This window comes from Zootoca vivipara, chromosome 8 (genome assembly GCF_963506605.1).
Source record: "Zootoca vivipara chromosome 8, rZooViv1.1, whole genome shotgun sequence".
In the NCBI taxonomy this organism is placed as follows: domain Eukaryota; kingdom Metazoa; phylum Chordata; class Lepidosauria; order Squamata; family Lacertidae; genus Zootoca; species Zootoca vivipara.
The window spans coordinates 58505747-58518696 of record NC_083283.1 but is presented as its reverse complement, the minus strand read 5'-3'; the positions used below and the strand labels follow the sequence as shown (position 1 = coordinate 58518696).

The 12950-nt window shown below is 43.1% G+C and overlaps 1 long non-coding RNA gene across 4 annotated transcripts in view; it reads right to left on the bottom strand.

Annotated features, from left to right (window-relative positions):
• The window catches only part of LOC118090507 (uncharacterized), a 125293-nt gene that overhangs the window by 90312 nt on the left and 22031 nt on the right, over positions 1 to 12950 (bottom strand). For all 4 annotated transcript variants that reach the window (XR_009558051.1, XR_004693260.2, XR_009558050.1 and 1 more), the window contains exons 2-3: positions 7728 to 7803; positions 2492 to 2577 (exon numbers count right to left, since the gene is read on the bottom strand). This is a non-coding gene — a long non-coding RNA (uncharacterized LOC118090507). The remainder of the gene's footprint in view (positions 1 to 2491; positions 2578 to 7727; positions 7804 to 12950) is intronic.

The following is a 12950-nucleotide window of genomic DNA, read 5'->3' as shown; positions in this document are numbered from 1 at the left end:
AGGGAAGAAAAACGGAAATGTTTGAAATGGCCCCCAACACACTATAACATGTGTACATGTTGCCTGCTTAAAACACAGCTGTGTCATTCTTTTTCTCAGCTAGGATCAAAGCTGGTTTAGAGGAAAATGCATCAAAATGCAGCATTTCATAAGCAACAACAGGGTAGCAACCAAGTAGATATGGAATGCGGCTAATGCCATGTGTACACTGCTTCCCAAACCAGCACACAGTCTGCAGAGTAAATGGGAAGGTGTACACAGCCTTTTGGCATACTAAAATATTTTGCCAGCTAAAATTGAGGACTTCTATGCCCCCTCCCGGGATGAAGGTGGCACTGTGGGTTAAACCACTGAACCCAGGGCTTGCCGATCAGAAGGTCGGTGGTTCGAATCCCCATAGCGGGGTGAGCTCCCGTTGCTCGGTCCCTGCTCCTGCCCACCTAGCAGTTTGAAAGCACGTCAAAGTGCAAGTAGATAACTAGGTACTGCTCCGGCGAGAAGGTAAACGGCGTTTCTGTGTGCTGCTCTGGTTCGCCAGAAGCGGCTTGGTCATGCTGGCCACATGACCCGGAAGCTGTACACCGGCTCCCTTGGTCAATAAAGTGAGATGAGCGCCGCAACCCCAGAGTCGTCCATGACTTTACCTTTATGCCCCCTCCCAGTGAGCTCATCTACATTTCCATTTGTTCTGTGATTTCTAGCCAGAGGTCCAAACCCCACTGTTTATTGCTGAATTGGAAAAAATGACAGGACCAAAAAAACAACAACCCAAAAAACCTCTTGGACCCACGCCTAGAAATCATGGGAGAAATGGAAGTGTGGATGAATCCTATGAATAAGTAACAAGCTATAGATTTCAACGAACCAGACCAAATTAGTAGCAGTTAAGTGCCATTGAAATCAATGTGTAATGTTACTGATTATTAACTTAGCAGTGCAACCCTATACATGTTTATGCAGAAACAAGTCAAACACTCCCAGATAGTTAAGGTCCCTATGTGTAGGTCTGTAGTGTAGCCCAAGTTGCATTGATTTCTATGGGAACAAAGCATAACGAATTTGCTCTGGGTCCAACACTACATGAATGAAGAAGCGACTAAACATTTTTGCACCAACTAAATGCTTGTGCACCTGCTGGCTTTGGAGTTAAAAAAAAACACCAAATGAAACTCAGAATAAGTGAACTACAGGACTGAGGTCATAACCTTTTAGTTTACAAAGTATTGGGCCAAATTGTTAAACTATTTTGCTACTGCATTTTCCAGTTAAATACGCTTTTGGCTGGAGATTTGAAGAGCAGGGAAACTGTTGTTTAATAATTCCTCCTTTCATGTTTATAGCTTCGAGTTGCTGTTTTGTTTTGCAGTGTTAATAATTGATTTGCTGATTTGTATCTTTTTCTTTTTCTTTTTGCATTTCATTGACCATCAGCTGCTTTAAGAGTCACTGAGTGGTAGGGAAACTGTGTATAATTGCAGAAATAATAATAATAATAATAATAATAATAATAATAATAATAATAGCAGCAGCAGCAACAACAACAACAACATATACTTCCATGGCCTTAAAATGCAAACAATGCCTTATCACACCCATAGGCAAGAACCACACTGGGACAGACCAAAGTCTTATCTAGTCCAGCATTCCCAAATGCCTCTGGGAAGCCAAGCATGGCACTTAGAAGGGGTTTACTGCTTGAGCAATGTGCCACTGCCTACCTCATCTGAAACAAAAAAATCAATCATTTATTATTATTATTATTATTATCATAATCATCATTATTATTGGTTTAACATGGCGTTAATCCAAATGAAGGATCGTGGATGGCATCCAATGGTGACTCTCTGCTGACAGTAGGAATCCATCAGCAGGACAAGCAGAGAACATTTTTTGGCAATCGCCCTGTAGCATCCCATGCCCCAACTCCTAAATCTTTTTTCTGGAGGGTCATCTACCCTCCGGAAGAGATCTGAAGGGACACAGGGCACTGCAGGGAGGAGAGGGGACCACTGAAATCTCCTTCTAATCAAGTTGTTGAGTTTTTTTCTTTTCTTTTCTTGCAAATTCAAGACGTGTATGGCAATCCTATTCTAACCCTCTTCTGCTGACAGATTCCTTCCGCAAGAAGTGGCGTCACTGGGTCCACCCCTTATCTTATCTGTTTTGTTATCTCTGCCCCTTGTAGATGGTTGTGTTTGGGGAAAGGGATTTCTGGAAGACTTGACTCTTCTGAAAAGGAATACTGCTGTATATTCCAGCGTATAAGACTACTTTTTAACCCAGGGAAATCTTCTCAAAAGTCGGGGGTTGTCTTATACGCCGGGTCGTATTTCTTATACGGTGAGTCTATCCCAAACTCTCTATTTTAACTGGAAAAGTTGGGGTCAATTTATACGCCCAGTCGTCTTATACGCTGGAATATACAGTAGCTGTTCATCAAAAGAAAACTGGTGAGCCTCTTTATAATCCCTACTAGCAGTATGTGACTTACATCCTTTGGGAGGTTCTGCTGCTTACCAACCATCTTTTGCTGGGTTCATTCCGTATTCAGACCTTTTGAGCCTTCTCCTCAAATTCCTGAAATGACACAATTTTAAGAAGTTAATTAGCTGAGCTAATGCTAAAATCTGTGCACTCATGATTTAATAAAGCAGGGAGAAATTTCAGTGCGGCTTAAAGGGGTGGAAATCAACATTGGATGAAAGATGCACTGGACTTGGGTTCTCATGCTATCCACCTTTCCCCCCCATCATGGGTAAAAATTCCAATATATATTTAAGATGGTACTCAATACAGTGATTGCATTTAAGGCATAAATTAGTTCATTATTAATATACAGTTGTTTGCAAAGTTGCACCATGCTTTCAGCACCTAATAAACCAAGCACAGAAAAAGCTAAGAGCTTCTTTTGAGAAACAAATTTCTTAGAGATTAAGGACCACAATTTTCTCGCGCATGCATTAACATTTTAAGAGTGTAATCATGCAAAAGCAAATTTTCTGCATACATAAAAACCTCATGCTTAATAATCTTTACACGCTGCCTCAAGAACTATTTTCAGATTAATTTAGGAAATATCACTGAAGTGCTAGACAGACTGCAGTGATATGCTCTCCCCTTTTGAGTACGGTTCATCTTCACTAATAAAACCTTCATCAAAGTGCATTGTCTTAATCTTTAAAAACAAACTCCACTTAATTCGAATCGTCTAATTGCAATATAAAACTGGAGCTTTTCTCTTTGGATGCCCTTCTCACCCGACTCCCCCAATTACCTGATTATATGGGAAAAGCCTCCTAAACACCAGACCTTTGAAGAACATATTCTATTTTTCTTGCATCAATCACACAAGATGTGCTTTGTTACGCTGTTGTAGAATTCTGAAACTGCTATGATCTTCACAATGCAACAGGCAACAACACTCCAGCCCAATGTTTTAAGCACTTCTAAAGCAGAAGATGGGGAACTAAGATCTCTGCTGGAGACAGCCATTGCTAGTCAGAATAAGCAACACAGGGCTAGGAGAACAAATAGTCTGACTTGGTATTAGGCAGCTTCAGTTATATCATAACTTTCACTTGATGGTGCCTGCCCCCCCCAAAAAACAGGAAAAAGGCAATTGATTAATTTCAATTACTTTCTTCATGAAAATACCATGATAGTAAAAAATCATTAGTGAGAATGTAACCTAGACACTCACTAAAACAGATAACCTGTCCTTTTTCTGAAGGTTCAAGACAATTAAGTATAATAAAAACCATGGTGGTAAATCATTATTCTCATGGCAGGGAGAGTCTACACATGCAGTAGGACTGGGCGATATCTGGTTTTCAACATCGTGATATATTACCAGCTAAACATTGTGATATACTGATATATCGCAATATCTGATATAAGGATGGAGCTATGTACAGGCATTGGGTTTTCCTGCACACACACACGCACGCACACACACACACCATGATTCGTGATGTATTGCCAGGTCAAAAATTATAAAAACAGTATCACGGTTCAATATCACTTCAAACCTCTTTGGGGCCATATATTGATATATCGCCCAGTCTTAAAATGCAGTGAGGTTCCAGGTTTGTATTTCTAAAAAGCAACCACCCATTAGCATCACATGCTCAGCCACCTTTAAACTACTCTTGACTGTGTGTAACATAGCTTCCTCCCTGCATATCTAGTAACATGGCGGAATTGACCTGTTCAGACACATTACAGTTTAGAGTAAATATTCAGGTTAAATAAGGGGAGATATTAGTGTTTGGGAGATGTGAAATTAAAAACACACACAATGCACACAAACACTCGTATGAGCCTACTTTGTTTTCCAGAACTGATCTTCCCCAGCCCATTAAACCACTATAAAAGCTCATGTTTGAGCCTAGGAGCCCTCCAAATTTACATAGCACATCAGAATGATATGATAGCCATGTTCAAATATATTAAAGCAGTGGTCCTCAACCTTGGGCCTCCAGATGTTTTGAGACTACAATTCCCGTCATCCCTGACCACTGGTCCTACTAGCTAGGGATCATGGGAGTTGTAGGCCAAAAACATCTGGAGGCCCAAGGTTGAGGACCACTGTATTAAAGGATGCCATATAGAGGAGGGAGAAAGCTTGTTTTCTGCTGCTCCAGAGAAGCGGACACAGAGCAATGGATTCAAACTACAAGAAAGAAGATTCCACCTAAACATTAGGAAGAATTTCCTGACAGTAAGAGCTGTTCGACAGTGGAATTTGCTGCCAAGGAGTGTGGTGGAGTCTCCTTCTTTGGAGGTCTTTAAGCAGAGGCTTGACAGCCATCTGTCAGGAATGCTTTGATGGTGTTTCCTGCTTGGCAGGGGGTTGGACTGGATGGCCCTTGTGGTCTCTTCCAACTCTATGATTCTATGAGAATTCTTAGAATCATTTGGAAGGGACCATGGGGATCATCTAGTCCAACTCCCTGCAGTGCAGGAATCTTTCACCCAACATGGGGCTCGAACTCATGACCCTGAGTCTCATGCTTTACCAACTGAGCTATCATGCCTGAAGAAAGCCCCATGCCTAGGACCTAAAGAGGCCTGACCAGCACCACAATTTGCCTCGTCCGGTCTGATTAGAGCCCTGAACAGGATCTCCCCTCTTCACAACGCTGTGCTGGAGGCCCCACTTGTCAATGAAATCAATTTGCTTGTAGCAGCACTGTTACTATGACGTTGGCGAATATAGTCAGGATTGGAGTACCATAGTGACCTTTCTGATTCATGAGCCTACTGAACCCCCCATCTTGAACACAACAGCTCCGACTGTGGCGTGACTTGGCCCCAAGGCTCAGAAAGCATGACAGCCCACGGGGCTTATAATTTGTGGCCTAACAGTTTTGTGTCCCTGACATTAGTGACCTTTTCCATTCATTGGCTTTCACTGGCCACATCCCAGTAAAGGCTCGTCAGCAAGAGCAGTGATCTTTTGGCAGCGAATGCCAGAAATGTGGTTCCTTTTTAAATTAAGGGGAGGGTGCTGCCTTTTATTTTAGAGTGGAGTGCTGTGGTGGCACTTGTGACAGATGTGGAACTACAAATCCCATCAGCCCCAGCCAGCAACAGCGATGATCAGAATCGCAGTCCAGCAACATCCAAAGGGAGAGAGGTTGCCCATTCCTTGTGCAGTGGTGGGTTGCCAAAAAGCACAAAAACACACAGTTTTAACAATAGGAAATGGCGTCTAAACCTTTCACATCTCCTCCTTCCGCAGTATATTTTCTCCATATGGAATTCCAGATGCAAGTTAACATTATTGGATTCAATATTCCCAAATGGCTTCACTGGAGTTTTGTATGTTTCATCCTTATTGGTTTTCTAGAGCTGACTTAAATTGCGCAGTTTACACAAAACAAGCAAAATGCATCCCCTGGAAGCGGGAGAGGGCAGGACAAAAATTAAGGCTACCACACTTTTGTTTCCTTTGGCCAATGGGGAAAATTATCAGGATGGATTAGGTGGACATAATTTGGGGCAATAGCTTGCAGTTTTTACTGACTTTTTTATTGCTGGCATATAGAATTTGCAATTAATAAGATACACTGTTCTTTCTCTCTTCTACTCCCTTCCTCCCAAATGAACACGGGAAGGGCCAAATTTCTTTCATTCGCTGAAATTTAGCGTGCAACTAAAAAACAACGTCAAGGCTAGAGGCACCGCAGGCGAGCTGTTAATGTGGGAACAAAAGGGAATTTGGCCAGTTTAATAAGAAACGATGGTGGATGTTTTCCAGAGATGGCTTAAACCCAACTGGCCCTTTCCACCCCCAGAGCTACAGTATATATGCCTTTCAAGGATTTGCGGTCTGGCATAATCAAGACAGAGTAAACTTACATTCCTAGAAAGGAAAGAAATATTATTAACCAACACAACAAGGTTAGGCAGTATAATGCCCTAGGTTAAAACAACACCGTAGTTCAGAAGTGCTCAGTAAGCAACCAAAATCTATAGTGTACTGGTCTGTGCTGATCCAGGGAAGGAACTCAGTACATTATTATCTTTTAGGTACCCTGTAGAGATGGTTGTTCCTGAAAATATGAATAAAAAAGGATTTGGGGCCAGGGAGGGGTGTGTGTTTTAGCATGATACTTCCTCCTGCAGGTTTTTTTCTCCTTCTGTGTCTCTGTTTCACTTTCCATTTTCTTTAGTACTATAAATCAAGGCTTTTTGGGGGGGGGAGAGATGTGGTTGTTCTAGAAGTAAAGAGATTGAAAAGAGCTAATATGCTATGGTCCTCACATGGACACTCTTAAAAGCATCACGTGGTAGCTGTTAACAACACAGTGACCACACTATGCAAATTCCCTACCAAGTGAGCAATGTATATAGGGAAATGTGTGCGATTGAGAAGCCTAAGCAACAGAGCAGAATGTTGAGCCAAGAATCAGATCCCTGCACAGAGCTAAGCCTTTTATGCTGTGCCAAGTTATCTGCTTCTCTCTGAAAAGGATTTGGTCTCAGTGACCCATGCCTGAGTAATGTCACATTTACCACTGCAACACAGTCCATGAGCTCTCGGCCACACTTTTGTTTGTCCTGCCACTTTGCCCAGAGGAGACCTGCTCTGCACTGCTGAATTGGAACAAATGTCCATCGGGTTTTTCCGCAAACTGACATTCAGCAGTAAAGAACAGGTTTTTCCAGAGAATGCAGTGGGGCTAATGGAAAACTTTCTGGGCCATGCTTTCTGGGCATAGGACAAGCAAAGTGTGGATGCTGGGATGCCTTGAGGATGCACTTTAGAAGCTACCACTAGTGCAAAATTGCTTCCTGACAGGCCCGGGCTGGCCAAAGAGCACAGTACTCCCAGGGAACACAAGAAGTTGCATTATTAGATCAAACTATTCATCTTTCTAGCCTAGTAATATCTACCCCGCAGAGGCTCTCCAGGATCTGAGCCAGAAGGACGTTTGACTTCCTAGCACATTTGCAAGGATAACATGTAAAGTGGATCATATTCTGGGAGAATTTCCCCTTTTTGAATAAACTGCAGTTTTAATGGCCAGCAAGGTGGCAAGAATACACAGAGGAATTATACCAGAAAGATATGGAGGTCTCGTACACCTCAGGAACTGGTATTCATAGGAATAGTGCTAAACTCAGAAATCAAGTCCCTCAGTCATTTACTGTATATAGCATAGCACTTGTCCTAGGTGTTCAAAAGGTTCTTCACACATGAAATCCAATTCAAACTTTACCTTGGTCTAGCTCCAAACTTCTCCAGCGTTTCCCCTGCCGTCTTCATAAGGGCTCCTCCAGTCACTTCACTTTGTCCTATCAATAATAAATGGCCCACAGAAATTGTGTCAAACTTAAAGGAGGATGGGGAAACAGGCACTACAGTGTAAAACAGAGCTTTAAAATCCTGCTCACGTATAAACAATAGGAGCATAATTAAAATATCCCTGCTGAGGCATCTGGTTATTGCCGTTGTAATAACACCATTCGTAACAAAAAGGGGGCAGCATGCCACACAAAAGAAAGGCAAAATTAAAATTTGAAAAATACAGTACGGCTCCTGCTGCCAGACCCATTGAGCTGAGACCACACACCTGAGAGTCAATTACAGAATTCTTACAGACCTGTCACACGCTGCAGTCACTGTGAGGAAATGACAAATGATTGTTTACCACATGTCCAACCATCTACAACAACAACATCAGCATCAAGCAACATTGTCATTTAGCTCCCCTCTTTCTATGCGCCGGTCCTACAGCAGCTAATGTGGGGGACCTTGGACAACTGGATATTGAAACCCAATAATACTAGAACCCAGGGTGGTCAAAGAGGTTGAACGGCGAGAGAAGTTCTGAAAGGAAGCCGTTCTTCACACAGCACAGAGAATGGAACTTGCTGCATCAAAGTGCAGCAAAGGCCACCAACTTGGACAGCTTTAAAAGATAGAACAAATTCATGGAAGGTAAGGCTGCTAGCCATGTTGGTCATATATTTTCCCCAGCATCAGAGGCAAAATCCTATGGGTCATCAGCTGTTAAAGAGCTTTCATGCCCTCTCCCATAGGCCTTCTCATATGCCAAGCTGAGGAAACAACAGCACTTGTTCTCTTGACTGGATGTGTCTACAATGAGTGTACAGTACTTGGGCAGGGGGAGAATGGGATCCCAGCAACAAGTTGTGTCCCTTGAACTGTTTGCATGGTTCCTATGTACATTCAAGCAGTATTTCAGACAGGAACCCACCTGCAAATACCAGAACCTATGGGCATACAGTTTTTTATGTACAAAGGTATATGCATAGACTAAGTCAGGGCTTGTTGTCATGATCCCACTTCCCCCATTTGTGTTCAGTTGTGCTGAACGATTGCAATTAAATTAGCAAAATTATCTATGGGAGCATACGTATGAAGTAGATCAATTGTGCTAAGGCTAGTTCTTGCACTGTTTACCCCCTACATACCCAAGGAAGCTGACCTTGGCTGTGTGCACATCACAGCTGGCCTGGACTAGACATGTCCTAATACCAAGCTAGCGTTCCAAAAAAGAAGCATATTTGTTATGAAATAAATTATAAGAAACTTCCATGCACAACACCCTGCCCTCCGACACCCACATGTCAAAGTCTGTCCTATTAAGCAGAGGCTTGCAAAGGAATGAGTGGCTTAAGAAAAAAATTCCCCAGTGGCTGCTATGCTTTCTATAAATGCAATTATAGATAAAATAAAGATAATCAATCACCTCTCTCAAACTGAAATGAAACAAGACTGACAATTTGGAACAGTGCTCAGTATTGTTACCCGGAAAAGTAAAGGTAAGTCACATGGCACATGCAGTTGTAGTGCTATCCTCTTAAAGCCAGCCATGGGACCTTGCAAACCAGTTGCTGGCTCTTGCTCTCCTATAAGAAGTTACAAGGGGACTAGTGTTTTGGTCTGCACCAACCTTTTGCTTTTGCAAACATTTACCTTGACATCACTACTCATGAAAACATACTAAGCAAAGCTCTGTTTGGGAAATTAGGAACATTTCCCCCCCCTAAAGAAAATATAATTAAGACTCCAGTCCAAAATATGTTAAATTGGAATGCTGCTGAAATCAATTAGATTTGATTTAGAGAAAATGTGGTTAGGACCAGGCTACAACTTTGCTTAAATATTACTTTAATAATACTTTACTAGAATTACAGCTTTAATAAATACTTTACTAGAATATAACTTGAATAAAAAATAATAATGTGTATCAATGGTTTGCACAGTTACTATCAATGGGCAATAGTTTCTGTGACTATGTAGTTCATACAGGGCTGTCTCCATGTTGGGTCCATGTTGGGTCCACCTTTGCAAAGTGTTCTCTAGTGGACCCCTTTCTATGTTGATCTCCCACCCACTCCCCTACCGCACAGTGGGTTTTCCTAGCAACAGCTGTCAAAGTAGCCCATCTTCTCACCCGAAATATTTCAACATCTATACAAAGCCACTGGGTGAAACTCTAAATAGCGTTTGGGCTGGGTAAATCAGGCATAGGCAAACTCAGGCCCTCCAGATGTTTGGGACTACAATTCCCATCATCCCTGACCACTGGTCCTGGTAGCTAGGGATGATGGGAATTGTAGTTCCAAACATCTGGAGGGCCGGAGTTTTCCTATGCCTGGTGTAAATCAATATGTATACAGAATGATAGGATTGGAAGGGGTTCCAAGGATCCCCATGTCCAACCTCCTGCAATACAGGAATCTCAACTAAAGCATCCATGACAGTTAACCATGGATGGACAGATGACCAGCATCACATAGCAGAGAGATACATGAAAAAAAGTAGAGAAACGTGTCTCGTTTGGCTGTTTGAGTAGGGAGTTTCCGACTTATGTTGGAAGCAATGGTTTGTTTGTTTTTTCATCAGAGGAGGGAGGGAAGGAAGGAGGGAGGAAGGAAGGAGGGCCATCACCCCAGGGTGCCACGGCACTCTGGTTGAAAACCACTGCCCTAAAGAATGAAAGCATTTCTCCGTTAAGAGTAAATAAATAAATAATACAGTGGTACCTCTGGTTACAAACACGATCCGTTCTGGGGTGCCGTTCGCACCCCGAAAAGTCCACAAACAGAGCGGCGTTTCTGCGCATGCGCGAAGCACAATAGAGCGCTTCTGCGCATGCACAAACCACACAGAACGCTTCTGCGCATGTGTGAACTGTGCAGAACACTTCTGCGTGTGTGCACGGTGAAACCCGGAAGTGCCGCATTCTTAACCTGAGAAAACGCAAGATGAAGCGTTCGCAAGAAGAGGTATGACTGTAATAATTATGTAGGGTCCTTGGTACTTAAAATGTTGTAGGCGTCTGCTAATGGAGTGGGGCTCCCCCCTCCTCCCTGTGTCCCCCCCAAAATAAACTGGCTCTAGGGCAGTTGGGAGAACCCCCGGAACAGCATATGGGGGGAAAAGAGGGGGGACTGCTCCACTTGGCAAGCTGAAAGAAAAGCTCGCTCTGATGGAACGATTGACATAGCACAACATTGAATTCCTTCCCCTGTATGCTTTTAATATCCTGACGCATGTCCACATGAACCACAAATGTCAAAAAGATATTAATTTAATCTCACTCCTTAAAAAAACTATGATTTGTGTATTATATTAGACCCATTAATTCAGTTAACTTGTGAATCCTTGGAAATATATTTTTGTTATTTGAAACATATGCTCAACTTAAATTACTTGCAGAAAATCCCATTTTGCACATGATAAACTAGTTGAGTGGGAAGTGAAATGCTTAAAAAAACAAACAAACAGGTGACACCCTGATCTTAAGCATCTGCATTGGCATATCCGTCAATCCCTAGACCAGCCTTCCTCAACATTGCGTCTTCCAGATACTTTGAACTACAACTCCCATCAGCCTCAGTCAGCATGGCCAATGGTCAGGTATGATGGCACATGTAGTACAACGTATCTGAAGCACACCAGGTTGGGGAAGCCTGTCCTAGAGCCTTCTGTCCTGGATAATTATCAGCCAGCTTCAACTGTCCCTTTTTCTGTGTGCAAGATATTTAAGCAAATGACAGGTTCTTGGATAGTATGGGTGCATTCCGGTTGGGAAGATGGCTTTGTTTGGGGAATGAATCTGCACTGACAGATAACCTGCACTGGAAACTACATAGGAGGAGCGTGGCATCTTCATTTCTGCAGGATTGCTCTGTGTCTTTCAACGCCGCCTACCATGGTAACCGCTGGATTCTCTACCTGGGTTACAGATGGTTTTGTGATGGCTTCAGCACTATTTGAAAGGCAAGTTCCAGAAGGTGGTGCTGAGGGACCACTGCTCAGCCCCTTAGCCCTTGGCCTATGGGTCCTGTGGAACTCCTGTTTTGTACCCTGCGCTCATTATAGCTACATTAAACCCACTGGCAATGGCCACTTAAAAGTATGGAGCACAAACTTAACCAGGAAAGCAGTCTGAGCAACTAAGGGAAATCAAAGCCACAAAAGACAATGTTTTAGGCCATGGGTAGGCAAACTAAGGCCCGGGGACCAGATCTGGCCCAATCGCCTTCTCAATCCGGCCCGCGGACGGTCCGGGAATCAGTGGGTTTTTACATGTGTAGAATGTGTCCTTTTATTTAAAATGCATCGCTGGGTTATTTGTGGGGCCTGCCTGGTGTTTTTACATGAGAAGAATGTGTGCTTTTATTTAAAATGCATCTCTGGGTTATTTGTGGGGCATAGGAATTCATTGATTTCCCCCCCAAAAAATATAATCCAGGCCCCCACAAGGTCTGAGGGACAGTGGACTGGCCCCCTGCTGAAAAAGTTTGCTGACCCCCTGTTTTAGGCTTTACTGACAAATTTAAAACAAACTCATCATTGGGGTGAAATGGCATCAATATCAGATTGTTGATCGTCTAATAAAAATATGTATCTTTGTCCCTAAGCTCAGCCTCCTTATCGGAAGACTGTATCAGAGGTGGTGTGCCTCTGAATAGCAGTTGTGGAGGGGCATAAATGCATATAGCTCTGTGAGCGTTCATGCCCTGCTTGTGGGCTTCCTAGAGGCATCTGATTGTCTACCGTGAGAACAAGATGCTAAGGTAGGGGAGGTCTTTTGCTTGATGCAGTAGGTTCTCAACAACCGGCAAGGAGTGTAGCTCAGAGGCCGAGCATCTGTCTTATATGCCACACAAACAAAAAGCAGATCCCACAAGCCAGAAGAGCTACTATTCCTGATACGGATTATGGAAACAAGCCAATCATGTGCCTCCACAGCCACATTCTGTCCACCCAATCACTGCTCCAGAAGTGCATAGGGCCAGGCACAATGCCCTCCTCTACTGGTGTAATGCCACAAATAAGAGTTTGGGTGCTAGCCATCACAAAGCAGCTCAAGACCTAGTACCAGAATGTCAAGCACTGAAAGTGTTAAGGGCAGGCGTGCTTCCCTGAAACTAGCTCGGGAGGAGGTGGAGCCATTGAGAGT